At 39.6% G+C, this 22,938-nt stretch overlaps 2 protein-coding genes across 9 annotated transcripts in view; one reads left to right on the top strand and one right to left on the bottom strand.

Moving 5' to 3' along the window:
* csnk1g1 (casein kinase 1, gamma 1) overlaps positions 1-14,592 on the bottom strand; it is a 70,953-nt gene extending 56,361 nt beyond the window's left edge. For 4 of the 5 annotated variants that reach the window (XM_048263397.1, XM_048263400.1, XM_048263399.1 and 1 more), the window contains exon 1: positions 14,405-14,592. The gene's annotated coding sequence lies outside the window, so the exon portion shown is untranslated. Of the gene's footprint in view, positions 1-6,989; positions 7,082-14,404 lie in introns of all 5 variants that reach the window. The other variant, XM_048263398.1, reaches the window with a different exon arrangement.
* The window catches only part of pacsin3 (protein kinase C and casein kinase substrate in neurons 3), a 37,548-nt gene continuing 28,947 nt past the window's right edge, over positions 14,338-22,938 (top strand). The window contains exons 1-2 of one of the 4 annotated variants that reach the window (XM_048263405.1): positions 14,338-14,409; positions 19,745-19,833. The gene's annotated coding sequence lies outside the window, so the exon portion shown is untranslated. Of the gene's footprint in view, positions 14,410-19,428; positions 19,834-22,938 lie in introns of those variants that run through there. The other 3 variants (XM_048263404.1, XM_048263403.1, XM_048263402.1) reach the window with 3 other exon arrangements.

Below are 22,938 nucleotides of genomic sequence, written 5' to 3'. Positions count from 1 at the left end.
GGACGATATCATCGTGATGGTTGACCGACATCACGATGGGAAGGAATCATCGTGATGCCACGCGCCCACACGCCAGCCGAGCAGTAATTCTATAGACCCCGCTTTAACATAGGCACATAAAGGGCCCTATTTTCGCAACGCAAAGCATATTATTATCCCGAAGCAAACCGTATTCCTATCGTACACTCAAGTTTCTCGCCGTACCCTTCTCTTATTACAAGATGCGCAATTAATGATTGCACATTATCCAAAAATCGCTATCTTACACTATCTAAAAAGCATTTCGCCACTGACCAAGGAAAAACCTGGTCTACTGTTTAGCAAAAGGCGCATGAAGCACAGCTGAAAACGCACTCTCACAAGATGTAAGCAGCAACTACTACTGCAGCATAAATGTCCTTAGGTTTTTTTATTCAGTCATTTGAATATTATTGGAGTAAGTGTTGCTTTTTTCAGGCTATGTTTTCGATGGTAATCCATTGTCAGTCAATAGTGAAAGTAATTAACTGTGTATAACTGTTTTGTTGTTGACTATGACACCACAGTGAAGTTAGTTTCACTTTGCCAATGAGTTCAAATAATAGACGAGTGCAGATGCATGCAGGTTATACTCTGCTAGGTTTTAGTTAAGCATGGTTTTAAGCATTCAACCTTGAATTTCCCCTGGGGATCAAAAAAGTATCTATCTATCTATCTAGTGGAATGCCGCAGGGCTGTACGTTAACTTTTTTTGCAAGTAGCACTGGTGCTACAGAGGTTGAAAGTTTTGTAGCACCAACCACAAATTCTGTAGCATCGATATAAAACCTCTAAATTCTCTAAAAACAATCACAAGTAGGGCAGTTCATCACAGTTCATCAATTGTGGTTGGGATCTAGGCCTACTGCAACTGGATTGATAAAAGGTCATGTAGTTGCAACATCTCACCTGGCTACATGGTGTTTGAGATGAACAAAAGCTATCAGCATATGTTCTTTGGTTGTTGTGTTTTTGTAAAAACAAAAAAACAATCCCCGACAGTTCCATGCAGTTCGACTTTTCAACGGGTATCAGGAAGACAGGTCATGCCATGGATTTTTTTGTTAATTTTTCTTAAATATGCATTGGAAGTCAGTTCATTTTCTTTAATAAGTAGAAGATATGCTGAATATTTTATTCCACTAAGATTTAATTCACGTTTAGTTCATATTTCTAAGTTTTTAGATTAGAGTAGGCCTACATTCAACCTTATTGTCATTGCACGAGTGAAATACCGTTTTACATCAAACCAGTGGTGCAAATGAGCATGCTAACTGACATGTCAAATAGTGCACCCATGAAATGCATCCCTAGACTGTTCCAAACACATAGGCTACAGTAGGTAGTGTCGTGAAGGTTTTTTTGGAACCGATCATGTTCTTGTATAGCTTATTAAGCACTACTAAGCGAGACTATGTTGCGCATAAAGCATGAAGTGGGCTAATATTTGACAGATAGAAGCGAACGTCCCGGTGGACTTTTTCCTTCAAAGTTTTAGATCTGAATGGTGTTGTTTAGATACTAAGTTGTTAGTTTTAAACTGAACTAAAAGTGCAAAGCAACAAGGCGATTGCCACAAACTTCTACCTCTGCTTGCCTAATCTGAATTCACCTCAGTCCGGTCGGAAGATACTTTCGCTTTAGGCTAAACATAGCTATCACTTGTTCGATTCGCGTTCAGTCATACAGGTTCGGGCACCATAGTAATACAGCTAAAAAATGCATTAAAACTCTCGACACCGCTTTAACTTGACATAGAGTTCTGGAAGAACTGTGCCCAGATCTTTTCCCATCCCTTCTCCCCTCTAGTCTAATGGGGTGATCCATTTGACTTGTCTGAGTTGGAAAGTGTGAAATTTCCCAGTTGTCTTGAGTCATTTCACCGAGACACACCCCCTTTTGGTCGGAATATCAGCTGTCTGACTCGGGGCTCTTGATAGTTCACCGAGCTGAATGTAGAGTTGAAAACAGAGATGGCTGCGCCCATAATTGCTGAAGTTGAGATTTTCTTTGTATTTGTACTACGTTGGTTGATTTAATGTCGATTTTAAATGCTCGTCACACTTGATTACATTACTGCTTTAATCCGGTCACCAATTCATACATTGCCTGTTCTTGCTGTGCGTGCAATACAATGTAACGTTTTGTTTTCGAGCTGGTTTGTTAAATAGGCTAATGTAGCTAACAATAACAATAGCTACTGCCGCCCTCGTGGCTCGGGAAAAACGCACAGCACTCCTTAAAGCCCTTAAAGGTTAGATATTTCCTCATTTTTCACTTAAGGCATTAAGATCAATTTCCAAAAGATGATTTTATATTCCTCTTTTCAGTCAACTTTAGCATGGGTGCCAACACTTTTGGCCATCACTGTATCTGACCGGCACACGTCTCACCAGTGAAGTTGAGTTGCTACCAAAGATTCTAGAGCAGGGATGGGCAACTGGCAGCCCTCCCCCTCACGCAGTGCGGCCCGCAGATCAATTTTGAAATGTCATTCAAATGTTCGGTTCACATGTTTTTACCACATCTGAACAGGATCCTTATTGACACGGTCCACCGATAGGGGCGCTTCCTATATAAAAAATCCAGCGGAGCCGAGCTTCCATCACTACAGCCAGCGAGCGAGGAAGAGATACAGAGAGAGGTTTAAAGAAAACTCAGAATCGTAGACAAGGTGGGAAAGTTTCAAACAAGGTTGGAAACAGCTGATCTTAAGACAGAATTCAAAGTCAACTTATGTGTTTAGTAGCCTATAGATGCTTAGAAACGAATGATCAGCTGTGAACTTAAGTCAACACTACAACACCATGCACGAAGATAAGTAGGCTACATCGGAGCTAGAGCCGCTGTCGTAGCCGACCTCAAAGTAAAGCAGGGTTCCCACGGGTCATGGAATTTCAAGAATACCATCAGCATTTTAATAAAGTCTATTCCAGACATGGAAGGTCAGAGAATTATATCTTTGGGGGGGCAAAGTCATGGAAAATCAGGGAATTTTGGTGTAGGAGTTTAAAATTGACTTGCCAAAATACATTATGTTGGTGTTTATTGAGTTATTATCTTTTCCCCATAACTATTTGTGTGAGTGGTTGTAGTTACCTATCTACCTACCTGTTTTTTTCAATGGCCATTTTTTAATTTCCCGATTGGTCATGGAAATTCAGGATTTTTGTCAGGGAAGTAATGGAATTTTACATTTGACTTAGAGTGGGAACCCTGGTTAAGATACACTAACAATAGAGCCTTTTTACAAGAGTCACTATTCCCCATTGCAGTGGGAAAAAAGGTTTATTGTGAATGAGTAATATTTTTTAGTTTATTTCAAGTTCATTGGTGAATAGAAGGAATATTAAAAATGCATTTCAGTATAGAAAATATTAAATTAATGCATGTTGGTTTAATAAACCGTGCAGACATAAGCTACTGTATATATATATATATATATATATATATATATATATATATATATATATATATATATATTAATATATATATATATATATTTAATTCTCTTGATTCCTGATATCCCAGTGGTGGACGTGCGGGATCACATCTGGCCCTCTGACAGTGACAAGAAAATTTTGTGGCCCTCTTTATCATCAAAGTTGCCCATCCCTGTTCTAGAGCACTACACGTCCCACTCTAAATCTTTGAACCAATCAGATATGATCCTTCGCACTGCAGCATTAGTCTGAGCGAATTAGCCTAGAAAAGGGTCAAAGGTGGAAGTAAATTTAGCAAAAGCATATTTGGTATCATTTGAATCGTAATTTTCTGTAGATTAAGAATTTGTGGTGCCTACAGCGCAGATTTGTACCGAAAAAAATATATAGAGCTTTGAATGGAGCATGGCACAATAATTTTTGGGCCAAAAACGTATGTTAGTACACCTTGATATTAGCTGATATCTCTTAAGCCAATTGAAAGATATTCATCAAACTTGGTCTAGTGGCCCACTACAAGTTGTCAAAGAGCTGGCAAGACAATTTAGGTCTTGAGGTCAAAGGTCAAGGTTACAAGGGGTCACACAAATAACTCACATGCAGTTTGGTTCATATCTCCAAAGCAGACTGATGGATCTTCAATAACTCTAGTACATTTATTGTCTATACAAGTTAGATGAACTTAGGGACTGAGGGCCATGGGGTCAAAGGTTAAGGTCAGTTTCATCCCCTGACATACAAAAGTTATAGACGGTGGAGACATGCTAATCAACATGCCATGTTCAATTCAATTACTGTAAATATAGTGAACTTTTTGCACAACATAGACTTGGTTGTTTTTGACATGGGGAGTCCCTATCTACAGCACAATGAGTTTAATACCCCTCCTTTGTATATAAGAATCAAGAATCTGATTGCAATTACTGTATGCAAATGTGCTTAGCAGTTACATAACAGTGAAATACTTCCACTAGCATAGTCATGACCTGACCAATATCTCTTTCAATATTGCCCATGCAGTCCTTTCCACAGTACAAGCAGTGCTACTTCCAGCTTTAAATTATAGCTTTCTCTGCTGTTGTGACTTTCCATAAGTTAGTATGACTTAACTGTGGCCCTTGCTATTTTTCCCTTCATGGACAAGGTGTTGTCCACTTTCTCCTGGCAATTTCTGTGACCCTGAAGTAGGGATCGACCGATATATCGGCTGGCCGATATATCGGGCCGATATTTGCGTTTTTTACGTGTATCGGCATCGGCCGATAAGCGGCTGCGTTCGCTGATAGTTTTATCCCGCATTATTTACATTAATGTCCCCCACAAGCTGAGTGCTGAAAGCCTGCTCTTCAAGACAACAGTAAACTTTAATCTTTCAAAGCATCTTTTAACTGTTTGACTTAGCTGAAATATTGCCATACACTTTGAAGGTGGAAGCAAGTTTGTGGGTCCAAATGGAAAACGCGAATGATAGATAGGTTCTTTATTTAATGCTTAATGCCTCGTTTATAAAACTGCTTGCCATTGTATTTAGGGAGCTGCAAATAGCTAAGTTGTAGGCTATCCATATGCATGCGGTAGCGTAGCTGTTACAAACACTGGTCAAATGATTAAGTAATGCCAACGTTGTTCCGTGGTATTTGTGGGAGTTTTATTCAGCGACCACCTGGCTGAGTTTTGGACGCGTGTGGTGTGTGCGTCTCCCTCCCCCTCTCCCTTCGAGCGGGGCCGAGTTGCATATCAGAGCTTTAATAATGAGAGATGTGTTATGTAGTTGAATATTAATTCGTGTTAACGTTTATCATGTACCAGACATACCATGTATTAGTATTGCACGGTGTATCGATACTAAAACGGTATCACGATGCCTTCACGCAAAAAACGATACGATTTCCGACGTTTTTAGAATCGATACTTTATTAAAATTAACGTTCTGTGTCTGCGTGAACTGCTGCTCTCACTGCTCCTTGCACGCATCTAGGAAAGTGGGCGTGTCAAGCAGGCAGCTCTGAGTGAGTGAGTGCGCAGCCAACGTCAACATACAGTAGTTCTTTGCCGACCGTCCTCGGCCTTGTGGACAAAACAAAAGGTGAAGTGAAATCTGCAACTATTTCGGATACATCGCGAATAGTGAAGGCAAGCCATCAGGTACACAGAGGCCCGTTTGTGAAATATGTTTCAAAGTCATTTAAAAGCAGTAGGCTACGCATGGAACTTGGCTAAACACCTCGCAAACATATCCCAACATTTTTGTTCAAAGAACGGCAGGTTAACGAATATGCTATAGAAAACACGACTACATGGTTAGTGCCAAGTTCTTCTCTTCTGTTTTAGTCTAGCCTAAGTGAAACGAGTATGGTTCTCTGGGATAAAGCGAACCTTCCTTCATCAATGAATTTTGACGAGACATAACAAGCTGTAAACATTTTGACGAGACATAACGAGCTGTAATCATAGGGTGCTAACGTGATGAAAGCGCAATGTTCACACCAAAATAACATTACCATAACTTGTAAACAATCTATTTCATGTTCGGTCAGTACTACTGGTAATATTTGTTATGGCATGTAGACTGCAATTTGTTCAATAAGTATTGCCCAGATGTAGGATAGGATAAAGCCCACAGCATATAATACCACCAAAGCGTGTTGAGTCCTAATAATAATAGCGGCTTATTGTTACGTGGTAGCAAATCATGTTATCAAAGAAATAGACGTAGGTTAATGTAGGAATGCACACAGACATATTGCAACAGGTAATGGTGTAGGCCTATCTGACGAAGACCTGAGTGGTTGGAATGTACTTGTACACTGGGCGCAAAGAAGTTCCTCACATTTTTCCCTTTGCAACTGTCAAAGAAATCCCATGAACACGGGAAGGCCTAGGGAAGCCTATACTGTACATCAGATAGCCTAAAGATTAGGCCCCTCTGCATAGCATTCAGTGATTTGCATGCAGTAATTTTAACACGGACCTTGATCTAGCCTAGTTTGGCTATTTAAAGCTACTTTATTGTAAAAACACAACACAATGTAAATGAACTATAACAAAAAATAAGGGACTTAATCACACAAAGTAGGCCTACTATTTTACTGACTATAAAAATAATAATTATGTAGGAAGTTTAGAACCCAGAATTGACCTGCACACTACAAAAGTGCACCGAATTCAACACAAATGACTCAATACACTTGGAGGAGGTATGAGTCCTTTCTTTTCCAGATATCTTAGGATTTCGCCGTAGTATCATTTCAGTATCGAGCATCGTGATATTTATGGCAGGTAATGTATCGAAGTCATAATTTTGGTATCGTGACAACACTACCGTGTATGCCTTACTTGTTTAGAGCCGTTTGCAAACGTTATCATTATCAATCATCCAGTTCAATAGTGGTTCATCAGCCACCAAACAGAAGTTTGTGTGTGCGTCTGGTCTGTCTCACTCAGTGGGACACACGCATCACAGCGATATGAGAGTGCTGCGCTACCTGAAGGAGAGATTTTAAAACTTTGAGAGATATGTTTTCATACCTTTTGACGTTGATGCCGTTAAGAACAGAAACATCTGACACCACGTTATTTTCCTCTGCTGATTTATGTTCTGTGGTTGACAAATCTGGCAGCTTTTTTTAGAAAAATAGACATAGAAAAATTTAAACCATGCAAATTACAAATCAAGCACTTTATTTCAATAGCTACTTTTCAGGCTTATTGTTTTCTTATATTATTTAAATGTGTTGACAAAGGACATTTTGTGATGACCTGAATTATGTCTTATAATAGGTCAGCAAGCAATGCATCATCAAGGCTGTGTTGTAAGATGTTGATGAAAGCATTTTGCATAGTTAACCATATTCAGTGCACCCATCCATAAGTTCAATAAATGTTCCTTTTTTAAATTGAGACTCATAACATTTGTTATCATCATTTGTGTAATTATGTGTCATTTGTATGATGTAAATTGAGGGAGCAAAATAAAAGCAGTATCGGCTCAAGAAAATCGGCAGGCTGTATCGGTCATCGGCACTAAAAAATCCATATCGGTCAATCCCTACCCTGAAGACTAGCATTGTCTTCCAGTTTTGATGTTAGTAATGTGGCATGTCCGTTGTTATCCGTTCAGTTGAAGTTAGGGGTGGGCAAAAAATAATATCTAAATATTTTGGAAGATTTTGACGGTAGATATCAATAATATAATTAAATACGAATTTGTTACAAGCCATCTTATAATTTATTACAAAGCACATTAAGGGACAAAGTATTAGGATAGCAGTTAATTTTCTAAATTTTGTTTCTGAAAGATGAGACTGTTGTAAGAAGCAATATTTTCCCCTGGCATGAATATCAGTATTTCGTTGTGCTCAGTACTGTCTTGATTCATTATTTTCCATTTCACTGCAATGGATGATGAGACTAACCTGACTCTCGCCAGATGAATTTCGTTCCACCTAGCTCCACTAATCCATCTGGGATCGATCCATTGGAGTGGTGTTTCAGAAGGCTGGGCCTTATCAAAAATCCTTGCATATGATTGGATAAGCCACTTGTCCGTCCTCTATTAACATGCTACTTCAATCACTCACATTGAAGCCAACCCGTGACGCTGAGAACAGTCTCACAGTCGCTTCTACGCTACGTCACATCTATGAAACTCCCGCCCTGAGTCCTGATTGGCTCTACCATAAAATCTGGTGCCGAAATCACTCTCAACGGAAGCAATCCCAGATGGATGTGAGTGGAGTAAACATTGGTCTAGTGTTATCCAATTGCGTGCAGTGAGATTTTCAAATGCACGCTTGGTGCCACCGAAGTTGGGCCATTACATTGTTAGTGGCCAGACCCTTAATCTTTCTAGATTACCAGGGTCTGGATTTTCCAAGCTAGAAAATGTCCACTTCCAAATCCAATTGTCCAATTAACAATTACCACTTGACTATTTAGTAATTTAGCACTCTGGAACAAGGCGTCCGAAGGAGACAATGTAGATAGAAGATTTTCCGAAGACTGTTGATCTTTATTCACCGTATTGCAATGATAGTACAGCCCAACCAAAGTCCAGACCAACCATCAAAGCAATAGGGAGGAGATGTCATCAGCTGGGGCCCCCGACAAGATCTCCCCTACGGATGGCTATACTGTACACTATATTTTATACTCAGCCCTTGAGAAGCCATCAACACCCTTCACCAATCAGTACCAAGCAGGGTCGCTTACATTGGTGGAAACCATCTTCCCATCATGCATAAAACTATATGCAAACCTATGTAATGCATAGGTAACATACGTAAAATAGTGTAACCCTAAGTTTTTCTGGTTCCTTCCAGTTTGGTGAAATAAGGCCTTCTTATCTTATTCTCTTCCTAGCTGGACATGCCCTAACTCATAAGGCACAGTGGCCTCCTCATCCCTGTCCTGTCCAGTCCTCACTAGCTTGATAACACCCCCTCTCCCTTAACCATATAAGGAGGAGATCCTCTCATCCTGGTACCCCCAGTACTTTATGAAACCCATGATTACATCCCTTCACATCCTGAAAACCCACCATAATACCTAGTAGAATCCTAGGTAATGTCAGTCCGCTGCTGCCATTGTTTATATGCCTACTACCAACTTCAGGGAACAAAGTATAACTATTGCAATGCGATGCAAGGGTAGTTTTTATTTCTAACAGTATTCTATCAACATAGACATTTACATCAATTGTCTGGCGTTATCATTTAAGTTGAAGGAAATAGCTGTAGATGACAATGTTTATCAGATGTTTGACAGAAATGGTTTGGATTTAATCTAAAACTCTGAACTGAAACAGTTATTTTAAAACAGGTATTCACACAAATGTTTGCATTTTTAAAACAGCAAATTATTTAGATTTCCCCTGGTTTCAGAGAGGCTACTACTACAATACTAAAATAAGATGTGGAGGTTGAAACTACTGTTTTTATACAGAAAATAAAGTTTGTTTTGCTTTAATAAATGTCTTAATCTTTTTTAATGTCAATTCAGATAGTTGATTCTAAGCCTCAGCCAGCTATAGCCTCATGACCTTTAACCTCTACCTGTGACCCCATGATCTTTAATGCCTTATTAGTTAATTTAGGTTTAATTAACTGTGTTGGGTTTAATGAGGATCCTTCAATCTGCTTGAGAGGTATAAAACAAACATTGCATGTCAACTATGACCTCACGTGACCTTGACCTTTGACCCCAAGACATTAAACACCTACTAATTTCATCAAGACCTTATGGTGAGTAAATACACCAAGTTTGGTAAAGATCCTTTTACCAGTATGGGAGATATCAGCTAATATCTATATGTGATGAACGATTTTGGCCCAATAATCATTATACCATGGTCCATTCAAAGCTGTATATCTTTTTTCTGGTACAAATCTGCACTGTAGGCACCTGAAATTCTTGATCTACATGAAATTACGGTTCGATTGATACTAAATATCCTTTTGCTGTATTTACTTCCACCTTCAACCCTAATTCGCTCAGACTACATAGGGCACCTTTAAATTTGAGCAGCAGCACCTGTACTTGCTCACAGCAGACATGGAGTAATGTCTGAGTAATGTCTGGGTAATGTCTGAGTCAATGAGCCACTCATGGCCCTATTTACAGAAATGATTCAAAATAAGATAATAAAAAAAAATAAAAAAAAACACTTGTGGAGATTCCAGTGTATATTACACACAGATGCTGCGGTTTCAGAATTGCAAGAAGTGTTAAATAGACAACAACACACGCACCCTGAAGCTGCGCTTATTGTGGCCGGTCTTGATTTCAATCAAGTACATCTGAACCGGTCCATGCCTGAATTTATTCAACACATTCACTTCCCTACACGTGGTGACAACACACTGGATCACTGCTTACACACAGTTCAAGAACAGTTACAAAGCTAAGTCTCTACCAGCTTTCGGAAAATCAGATCATGCCGCTGTTTTCCTACTGCCTATGTACAAACAGAGAAGTCAGACGGACCCCCCAGTGACGAAGGAGGTCAAAGCAGCTGGACTGACCAATCGGAAGCCAGGCTACAGGGCCCCCTTATCAGCGTTGACTGGGAGATGTTCAAAGACGAACTCTGCTGACATCAATGAGTTTACGGAAGTATCATTGAGTTACATCAATATGCTAACTGATTCCATCATCCCAACTGTAAAGATCCGAAGCTTCCCTAACCAGAAGCCATGGGTGGATAGAGAAGTGAGAACGGCATTAAAGACAAGCACCATGACTTATAATGATGGGCTTATTTCAGGGGATATGATGGGATTACAAAGCAGCATCTTAAAGTTCACGAGCTATTAAAGATGCTAAGCGGCTATAGAGACAGAGTTGAAGCTGATTTCTTGGAGGGTGATCCAGCACGAGTGTGAAAAGGACTCGAACCATCACTGGCTTTGAAAGAAAGTCCCCTCCTATGATGAATGTGAGTAAAGCCCTCCCTGATGAACTTAATGCTTTTTTATGCTGCTTTGACATGAAAAAAACACAGACTATCTTGCACTAGCTGCAGCATGTGAAGCAAATGAGGATGCACCTTTCTGTGTCTCTGAGGTCGATGTGAGCAATGCCTTTAGGAGGGTTAATTGTAGAAAAGCTGCTGGACGGGATGGAATTTCTAACAGGGTTTTGAAATCCTCGCTGCTCAGTTAGCTTCTGTGTTCACTTATATCTTTAACACATCATTGGCTCAAGAGACAGTTCCTACTTGCCCCAAGCAGTCTGTTATTGTTCCAGTACTGAAAAACAAAAGTCCATCATGAATGACTACCGCCCAGTAGCCCTGTGATGAAGTAGCCTACAGTGATGAAGTGTTTTGAGAAGCTTGTGAAAAACATCATCTGCTCATCCCTCCCTGCCTCCTTCGACCCCCTCCAATTTGCTTACAGAGCCAACAGGTCTACAGAGGATGCCATCTCAAACCTCATGCACACCACCTTAACTCACCTGGAGGAGGGGAATGGGAATTATGTGAGGACGCTGTTCATTGACTTTAGTTCAGCATTCAACACGATAGTACCTCTCACCTTGGTCACAAAGATGAAGGCCTTAGGACTGAACACCACCCTGTGTCACTGGATATTTGACTACCTCACCAACCGTTCACAAGTGGTTAGAGTGGGGGGTCTGACATCTGACTTATTAACCATCAGCACTGGTGCTCCCCAAGGCTGTGTTTTGAGTTCACTGCTGGACGACATCTACACACATGACTGCAAAGCCAACAGTAGTCACACCTCCATCATCAAGTTTGCAGATGACACAGTGATCTTGGACCTGATTAGTAACAACAATGAACAGCTCTACTTGGATCAGGTTGATGAGGTGGCACAGTGGTGTCAATCTAACAGCTTGACACTGAATATCAATAAAACCAAGGAAATGGTAGTGGATTACAGAAGACAGCAGCAGAACTACAGTTACACCCCACTAATGATCAGCGGGCAACCTGTAGAGAGTCACAAGTTTTAAATACCTTGGTGTCCACATTACTGAAGACTTAACATGGACTGTTAACACTCAATATGTTCTGAAGAAGTCCAGACAACGACTCTACTTCCTTCGTCAGCTAAGGAAATTCAAAGTTTCATCATGAAGGCCTTCTACACTTCAGCGGTTGAGAGTGTTCTAACTGGTAGCATCATCACCTGGTATGGGAACTCCACAGTTAGAGATTGTAGTACTCTGCAGAGAGTAGTGCTTCAGCTGAACGCACTATAAGAACTCAACTCCCTGTTCTACAAGATATCTATTCCAGAAGAGTACTCCTAAGAGCCCAAAAGATTCTGAAGGACTTTTCTCATCCTAACAATGGATTATTCCTACCGCTGAAATCAAGAAGATGCCTATGTAGTCACAAAGCCAGAACTGAGAGACTCAGGAGAAGTTTTTATCCCCAGGCCATCCGTACTCTGAACTCTATACTGACTTTGCACTCATTCACCCATTCACTCATTCACCCCCACACACACACACACACACACACACCTACAAGACTTTTAGCACTTTTACATCCCTCTCCCTATGCTACAGACCTTTTATTTATTTTCTTGTTTCATCACACGTCAAAACACACACACACACACACATCTGACTTTCTCCAACTTTTGCACATCTCCATAGAACTTTTTATTTATTATTTTTGATTTCTCCTCCATCCACCCATGTCCTTGATTGCCTAGCCTTTCTGCCCCACCCCCATCCCCAACACACACACAAAAAACACACACACTTACATCATCACTGTCATCACCTCACATACATACAGCACACTGCTTGCTACAGTAAGCCTCCTCTACATACTTGCTGCACACTGCCCCCCCCCTCCCCCTCCCTACATACACAGCGCATTGTCTTCAGGACCAACACACATCCTCTACATACTTACAGCACACTGCCCCCACCTACCCACACACACACTACACACACATCTGTCACTGCTCCACTCCCCTCCTGGCCACACACACATCTTCACTGTCATCACTCACATACATCATACATACAGTACTCTGCTTGCAATAATAAGCCCCCCCCCCCCCAATACACAGCACATTGTCTCATGAGGGAAGCTCCAACACACATATTGCACACTGCCCTCTCCCCACATACACAGCACACTATCCCATCTCCCCTGTCATCCCCCCAACACACACACCAAGACCCCTGGCAGTTGGGTTAGCCCCTTGAGCCGTGGATCCGCCCAAGGTTTCTTCCTTGGTAAGGGAGTTTTTCCTTGCCCCTGTTGCTCTTGGGTGCTCCTTGTTGGTGCCCCCACCCCCAATCCCAACCCCCCAGACAACACCAGACATAATTTCACTGCATTTCTTACTTCCAGTAACTATATGCATGTGACAATAAACTTCCTTGTATCCTTGTATTATGCCTGCCACGAATAAATGAGCTACTGGGGTTCAAGAACTCCCCTTCAAACTCTTAGATTTTCAACCAGTCGTCTTTGTTGGTTTTGCTTAATGATATTATAACATAGATAACCAGATAACCAGAATTACAGTCTCCAGAATCTTAAGTCAGAATGTGAACTGGGCAACAGATGGTAAGCACAATTACATTAGCCTAAAACTAACTAGTACATTAACCTAAAACTAACTTAATTAAAATGCCACAGCCCATACTGTTTTTTTTTTTTAGATTATTAGAATATAGACATTAAATAAATCGTTATGCAAGTACTTACTTTTAATACTCAAAGTTCATTAATAAAAGCAGGCACTTTTTACTTTTAGGCCTACTTAAGTTGGGTTGTCATTGTGGTACTTCTTTTACTAGAGTAAATATTTCCCCGGTCATTTGTACTTTTACTTAAGTACAGTTTCAGTACTTCCTCGACCACTGGTAACCACTTGTCCCAAGAGGTCTTACACCAAATATCAAATATAATCTTCCAGAACTTTAACTGTGGCCCTTTTCCTTAAATAACTATTTTTAGTTGTTAGTCATGAATGGGTTAAGTGTCCCTGTGTCCATTAAATTAGTGTGAATTACTAAGGCCATCCTGGTTGGCTAACAACATATGAACCATTTGACCAGCCAACGTCGAATGCAACGTTGAAGCATATGATTTGATGAACTCAGGCTAATGTTGTTCTCAAGCCAATAATTATTATCAGGATGTGGTATCGAAGACAGTAGGCTACCTGTACTGTTAGAACTTAACTTGACCTCAAAACCAACCCGACGCAGAATACTGTCTTCCAAAACTTGTGGCCTATCATTAGCTATTATACTCATGCCTGTATATTACTTTCAACCGTATAACCTAAAGTGAAGTAATAATTACACGATAGACAAACAAGCTGAAACTGCGTTCCCGGGATTTCTACGAAACGTCAACACGTTCTATCAGCGTTAAACAACGTTGCATGCTTTGCAAGCTAGCTTGGACGTACAACAAAAACAAGCAGAGACTGACTTACCTCAGGTGTGTGCCAGATGTTGTCTTTCCACTGAGTTAATGTTAATTGTGAAATGTCATCCGTGATGTTCTCTAGTGGCGACGGAATTTGTAACATGAAAGAGCAATCTGGTTAAAACACAGGCTAACGACGGCTTCTGCGCTATGATCCTGGTAAAAATCATAGGTGAAAACCATACAGTCTATGGTGAAAACATTAACAACAGTTTTGACTTCCGGTCGAAGTGGCTTGAATTTCAAAATGAAAGTCATCAGGTCAAAGTGCAAACTGCCCTTTCTCTATTCGAAAACGTGATCGCATCGTTATAGTTTGCATTCAATATATCATAAGTGGTTAAAAATATTTTGATGGGACACTGTTCCGTGCCTTGCAAACGTGCTCAACTCCCCTGCTAAATCAGTCATAGGCTAGCCTACTACATAAATATGTATTGGTGTAGGCTAATAATCAGAATGTAGGCTACAAACAAAATCAATAAATCTGTGTGTTTACAGAGGACCTCTAAGGGTTGGTAAATGTTATATTAGGAGAAGATTTAGGCAAGGTATCACATTTTTGGACCAAGGCAGTTCAATGGGCTTACACAGTCATCAGTAACATCAGCAAATCACAACAATTAAAATAGAGCAAAAGTAATAAAATCATTGAAGTAAAAATGAATTGTGGGGGTGGGGGGGTAATGGAGTGTGTTTGTGTGTCTGCTTGCCTGCAAGTGTGTGTATTTGTGTGTGTGTGTGTTAGCTTAGTCTTTATGTGTGTGTGTGTGTTTACTATATGCGTGCTATATTTGTGTGTGTGTTTATGTGTGTGTGTGTGTGTTTTATGTGTGTGGTGTGTGCATGCGTGCTTGTGTGTAAGTGTGTGCATACAGTACCTAGGTGTGTGGGTGTATTCACTTGTGAGTGGGTGTGTGGGGGTAATGGTGTGTGTGTGTGTGTGTGTAAAGCAACATACAAATATATATATATATATATATATATATATATATATATATATATATATATATATATATATATATATAATGAATGCAAATAATAATACAATTTTTCAAAGGCGGTAGAAAATAATAGAGTTTTTAGTTTCTTTTTAAAAGCAGCAACTGACTGTTGGAGTAGATCTGATCTCCATACAGAGTTGGTTCCAGCAGTAGGCACCAGAATCTCACTAAAGCAAGAGGCTACACTGTGGCCTAGTCCACACGTACCAAACCGATCTTTTTTTCCTCCGTCTTCCTGGAACCGTATCAAGAATATTTAAGTCCCAACCGATCCATCTCAACACGACTCAACACGCTACTTCATACCCCAGGCCTATAGGTGGCACTGTTTCTTTACAGAAATTGACCAAAACTTGGCGCTTTACAAACAGACAGAATAGGCTACGTGAAATGGCTAGTGCAAGGAAACCAGAATTGTTTGTGTGGACTGATGGTGAACTGTCAACTGTAGTCAACTGTAAAACTAATAAACTTTATTTTACGGTTTGTGAAGGGTGCAGTCCCGGCCCTTTATTTGGCTAACGAGGTAGGCCTACTAATCACCTTTACTTTCTTTGGTTGTAGGATAGTCCGCGGATTCACATTAGTTTTGGCTATCACCGCAATTAGGCTACTAAACGCAAGGCTTACCCAAGTTCTAGGCTATTCTGTCGCCACATTTATAATATTGCTATAAAACCTTCGCTAGTAACAGTCAATACTTTTGCCTGCATCAAATCGGCGATTTGCATTCAGTGTGCTACCATCGGGCTTAACGTGAGTTCAAGCCGCCTTTGTATGCTTATATCTGATTTCACCTCGACTGCTAATGCATGTATATATGTTGTTAGACATGTAAAATAAATGAATGACATTGGCACTACGCGACAAATTAATGTAGCCTAAACTTACACCGCACTTTCCTAATAACTTAAGTTCTCTCGCCACTGACAGTAGCTAGAATGCATAAAAACACCGGGAAAAACAGTGTTCAGTCCACCAAGTCATAAGCTATCGGTAGCCAAGCAGCACCAGTTGTGATATTTATCTTAAGGAGTGTAATCGTAGGTAATGTCATGTATGAAAACTAGTATTGTTAGGCAATACTATAAGTGCAAGTCCAGGGCAGCTGAGGTGTGGCGATGACATCATCGATAATGCTAAGCAGGATGTGCGGTTTCAGCTGTCTAAACCAAGGGGCAGGCGAATTCCCGGAAGTAGAAGAATCGACGTAGGCTGGAGGGACCACCTCTCTGCTAACTCCCATAGAAGTCCATTCATTCTAGGATTTTTTGAAATACCATAACTTCATATAACATATATCCTGTGCGATATTGTAGCTTCTGTGTAATCCACATAAACACTACAAAGGCAAAACAGACTCCACTACCTCGTCCGTAACGCTGGTTACCCGTAATAAGAATAGTTAGCTTGTTCGGGTTGGAGGGAAGCTAGCTTTGACGTAATCTCTCTTCGCCCCGTGGGAGATAACCGTATTGTTTGGATAAGAAGCTCAGTCCACCTTACTGTCTATGACGTTAACTCATAAGCAAAACCTAGCATACACTCCACCATATGTTAAGGTAAAGCATTACACAGAGGCAACCTAATAATAATAAAAAAGTAAACCTAATTTATTTTTTAAAAACGGCACTAATCATTACAGAGGTTTTCGATGGATTGACCGTAGGTCGGAAAAGTGGAAAGATTAGCTTCAAGGCTATAACTTTTTTGTTTTGTTGACTGTTTTTGAAGATGATCATGTATGGTAGCTTCAACATTAACACGACTTGGTGAGGATGATATTAATAATAAAACATAAATAAATGTTTAACTTTGATGACTTTGAAGGCGAAGGAAGTGTGAGAAGAATTTCTGTGTATCTATCATATGAGTTACAAGATTCAGTTCGATGTTAGTGTTAAGTTAAGTGTGAGTCTGCGCAGTACTGGGGGGACCAACTGAAAAATCGTTCTATTTGACTCAGTGCCCTCCCATTGAAAACGACGGAGTCTGTTCGTCCATTTCTTTTACTGTCTATGGTCTAAACTAATTCAAACAGGCTACGGTTTTAGATTTTTCCACTCTGGGACCAGGTTTCAAAAAAGTGCGGTTTCGGGCAGTGCGTTTACAGGATTCGTTTGGACACTCGGCCAAGACGAAGCAAAACCTCTGCGTTTACCCTAAAAAACGTCTCTGTGTGGACTAGGAGATTCTTGAGGAAAAGATCAAGCAGTGTGCCAAGAGACCTGCCCCAATAGGCATCATTGGACCATTAAACCATACAATGATCCAAAACATACAGCTAAACAAGGCAAAAAATGGTTAACAGAGAACAATGTCAACATTTTAGAGTGGCCCAGCCAGAGTCCAGACCTCAATCAGTCAAAAAAGTTAGCACAAGGCCAAAGTGATGGCAAATAATCGTTCCCCAAAACCCAGATTGCTGCTAAAAAGGTGCGGTCTAAAATCATTGTGGAGACATGGAGAGGCTTGGTAGATATTATAAGAACCATTTTGAGAGTTGTTCATGCAAATAACTTGATTATTTAAAAAGGGTATGAATAATTTTGGACTTGCCATTTTTCATAAAAATGTTAAAAAAGATAAAAACGATTATGTTTTTGATTCCATGTCTTCCATTGTCTTACAACCTTTTGGCATGTGGCAGTGTCATTTTCAGTCAGAACAAACATATTGGTCAAGAGAAAATCAACATTAGGCTACATCAATATTTGCCAGGGGTTTGAATAATTTTGTTCTTAATTGTATATATATATTAGCCTGACGAGCCAGACCCACATTAAAATGTAGGGTCTGGGCACTCACCGTTCGCAGTGCTCAGTCCGCGGGGCGGGATAATCGGTTGTCTGTCAAATTCCCTCTGCACGCAATAGGACAGCGCTATGAGTCCCATGCGTTTCCCACCAGCGGAGCTAGTTGGCTAGTTCAAACTTTTGCCAACTTAATAAAAGCTTAACTCGTGTCACACTGTTCGCCAACAGCAACATTATTTTATTTGTTTTCAAGTAGCAGGGAATTCAAGCCAAACCGTTGCAACTCTGCCATCAATCTTTATGTTAAGCCCGCCTAACGACTCTATACACGATTTGATTGGCCTGATAGAAGTTTAATTTTTCGAGCTCACAAGCCAACGGAGAGTTGCTAAACTAGCCCTGGCAGCAAATGTAATTGCCGCTAGGGTGCGTCTAGATTTCTAGGCTATATATATATATATATATATATATATATATATATATATATATATATATATATATATATATATATATTAATTCAACACCTTCAGAGAAGAAGAGGTACATGTATAAAAGTATATATATACATACAGACCCACTAGCAACATTTATACAGGTGCCTCATATACATAGGCCTATGGATTATAAAAAACATGAGAGGCCAAGTTCCTCATTAAGACCATTAGGTTCCACTGTGTTGAGAGAAAATCCAGAGAGCCTCTCTTTGTAGTAGGGACTTCACTACATCTCTTCCTCGTTGGATAGGGAAGTGAAATAATCCTGGGCAAATTATAAATAACTTACTACTTTTTTTACATATATTATGCAAATAAAACCATGCACTTAATAGCCTACTGTTAAAGCAACAAATGTGACGAATTGGTATTTATACACATTTATGGCATCATGGACGGATTATGATTATTAATTATTATATGATTTAAAACTCATTTGCTCTCAACAAGGGAAAGCGTATGAAACAGTTAAATGTAAGTGAAATTGCAAACATGAATAGGCCTACAAAATGAGGCAAACTGCACATCACATCACAAGAAAGATCAACACAATGGGGCACACACACACACTTTAGAAAGCTTACGCCCCTGTGTCCAACATTAAAAAAACTGGTCTGGTTTATTGCCTGTAGATGAGCCATCCAAAGTTTGCCTATTGCAAAAACAGATAAGCTCTGTCGATTATGTAAAACGTTAGATTGTGAAGGGTTAACATTTGTAATTGGATCAATGGATGTTCAGCCTACGCATAATTACGTCTCTGAAGACCTCCTCAGACGACCGGAGGGTTGCCTGTCTATTTGCCTGTTGGAATCAGTAACATACCCAAACAATACCTCTTCAATATGCCTTGAGCTTTTCTTTATAGTTATGAGGTACAGCACGTTTCAGTCAACTTAAAAGTTAAACAATTGCAAGGTGAAACGTACGCCTTCAGTGTGATTCAACTCTTATGTTTTCGTTATGGCAGCGGGATGCCTCAGTTGTAGGCTACACCTTTACCCCCTCCCCTCTTCAGAGTATTTTTGTTTCTTGCATTGGTTATCATTTTTTTCACAGTGTTAATTTATAAGCGGATACATTTACTCCAAAGGTATCAACGAAAGTTGTATGAAGGTCGTGCGAATTCCATCTGCGAGGTTCGAGTGCACAATTGTTAGCGACGCCTTGGCGGCGCAACAGGTAAGGACCTAACTTTGTAGGCTACTGTATTAACACTGTAGGCTACTTTGTCTGTGAATTTAATGTCTGGATCCACGCTTGTCGAGAAAACCGATCAAGATGTATTAGTTAAACGATTTAATTTAATAGATGTGTTGTGTTGTGTTGTGTTGCGTTGCGATATGCCACAATTAGCTTTGTATTGCTACGTAGGCTATGTCACTCCCTTAGGAATCTGCCACTTTAAAGGTGTAGGCCTATTCTGCGAATCTAAACCTATTGGGAAATTCAACCAATAGCTTGTCGGTCCTCATTTGTAGCCTACGCCCTTTGTATTGCTAAAAATGCGATATGCTGCGTTTCATTTGGTGATAACTAGGCACATCGTAGCGAATACCCCAGTAATAATCTAGGGTTAGCCTAGATTATTACTGGGGTAGTCTATTCAATGAAACTTCAGCGAGTTCCAGTTATGGAAAATTTCCTCAAGTAAAGGTCCGGAACATCACAATGTGTGTGTGATTATTAATGACATAACAATGCTCCTTACTTGCATTATTATGTCATTAATAATCACACACACACACAGAGGCACCTTTATACCTATTAGATTAGATTAGATTAAACTTTATTGTCATTGTGCAGAGTAGCCTACAAAGACAACGAAATGCAGTTTGTGTCTAACCAGAAGTGCAATGTGATATACAAAGTATAGACAGGTGGTGCATAGATAGGTCAAGAAATACAGTGCAGTGTAGACAGTTTTATACAGTTGATTTACAGAAGGTGGTTAAGAGTCCAGTGTTTCCCACAGTATTGAATTCCATATGTGGTGGTTGGTTTGCAGAATTAACTTGAATACAACAGTTTTAACAAATTAGCACAGCATGGTTATGATGCTAACCAGATTTAAGCACAATTTAGTACAACTTGGAAAATCACTGTGTGGTGGTCAATGTTGCTATTGTGGTGGGCCGCTACAAATAAGTCAATGTATGGGAAACACTGGAGTCGTCTAAATTAAATATAAATATGTGCACCTTATACAGTAAGAGCAGAATAAATATGTGCCATGTAGCAGTAACATTATAGTAAGAATGATACAGATATATGCAGTGTATTAACAAAATGTAATATAAGAAAACAGAATTAATATGGATATTCAGTAGGCCTATGAAAAATATAGACAGACATGTACAGAATGTACAGCTAGTTGCAGTGTGGTAACAGTACCTTTAGTGCAGAAATAGTAAGAGTAGTAAGAATAAGTGGATGTGCAGGTTATTTAGTTAATGGACTGTAACTGGAATTCTGCAATGTTTGAAAGATGAAACAACAGTAACTAAGAGATGTGGGACTTGACTTCTCAAACCCTGATTTTTTTTCTATGACATAGTTCACAATTAAAAATATTTCCAGTAGGCTACATTTAATGTCACGCAAATAGGATACAACCTCACATACACATAAAAAGTTAAAGCCATGTTCTTGAAATTTATTAAAATTGCTTGGAAATATGTTGTGTAAATAACAGTGTATAACAATTTCTCTCCAATTATTACCTTAATTACTTAAATATCACCAATATTGTTGTGTGGCAATTAAAGTTTCTATTCTATTCCATTCTATTGACATTGACCCAAAAAATAATATCTAACGAAGTAGAGGTGTGATGACTCAGCTCACAAGACGATACACAATGTTGGGTTCACAAGGACGAGACGACATTTAACACTATTTTTAAGAAATATTTAATGATGAAATATGACTGGAAAATAGCCTTTTATTGAAGCTGAATGCAAAACAATCCAAGAACTGAGTATGAGTATTTACATTTGTGTAAATAGTTGCCATCTAGCCAATACTGATATTTCTATCACAAAAATAACAATAAGGGTATCATAAAAATCAATGAATTGGAACACGTTTTTCCCCGCCAATAAGCTTAAAATTAATAATAATGACTATCAGATCAAATATGTAATAGCAGGCTATTTCAAACCGAAATGTCTCCACATTTTAATGAAACAAATTATCAACAAGACTATTTTGCACTGCTTCCAGATTGTTAAAAGAAGAGATGAAGCAACACAGTGGTAAACATTGGAGACAGTGGGCAGAACAGGAATAGGGAAATAACCCTGGCTGGACTCAAACTTGGGTCCCCATGGGCACGATGTGGTACAGGCCCTGTAGTTAGTTGCGTCCCCCTGTCCCAACTTTTTTAGAAGTGTTGCTGTTATCAAATGCAAAATGAACATATGTTTTCCAAAAATAAAACAATAAAATATCTCATGTTTTGATATTGTCTTTGCACTATTCCCAATTACATATGGGTTTAGCATTTTGTTATTATTTACATTTTACACAGCATCCACACAGATCCTGCAGATCCTTAGCATATTACTGGAAATATGGAACGCGCTCCACTGATAGGCGCCATCATTAGTCACTTGCCACACACATCAGCATCATCAAGCATTTGATAAACAACGGATTATATGGCGTGCCGTAGACAAAATAGAACTGTATTGTAATCTACACGGTGGCAGTGGCAAAGCTCAACTCTGGTTTGCAGGGTTGTATTGAAAACAATTTAATCTAATGTCGAAAGGCATGGAGCCCCTAAAGGGACATGAGCAAAAAAATCTTTAGTTTAGTTTCATGTGCTCTCTCGAAACTTTCATGTGCTCATGCAAAACTTTCATGTGCTCACGCAAAACTTTCATGTGCTCACATGAAACCTTCATGTGCGCACGCAAAACTTTCATGTGCATAAAATCTTTCCTACATTTAATACATTCATTCTCCTTTCATTTTGTGTACTTCTTGTGCTCTAACCGGTTTGGGAACGTCAAGTTTAGGGTGGGAACCAAAACTAGAAAAATACTGTTTCTGTTCAGAACGAACCAATTGGCAAAAAATTCTGGTTCAAAGCCCTGCAAAGCAGCAATGTCCTTTTAATGAAGACCTAGATTGAAATATAGTACAACTCCTGTACTTCTCTAGCTGTCACTGTCTCCAGTATTCCCCAGGCTACATCAATATAGCCTATAGCCTAAAGATTTTGTGTGCTCACACAAAAAGTTTTCATTTTGTTACGAAAGTTTTCATGTGCTCACATTT

Source organism: Alosa alosa, chromosome 14, assembly GCF_017589495.1.
Source record: "Alosa alosa isolate M-15738 ecotype Scorff River chromosome 14, AALO_Geno_1.1, whole genome shotgun sequence".
Classification (NCBI taxonomy): domain Eukaryota; kingdom Metazoa; phylum Chordata; class Actinopteri; order Clupeiformes; family Clupeidae; genus Alosa; species Alosa alosa.
This window is presented reverse-complemented; position numbering and strand designations above follow the sequence as displayed.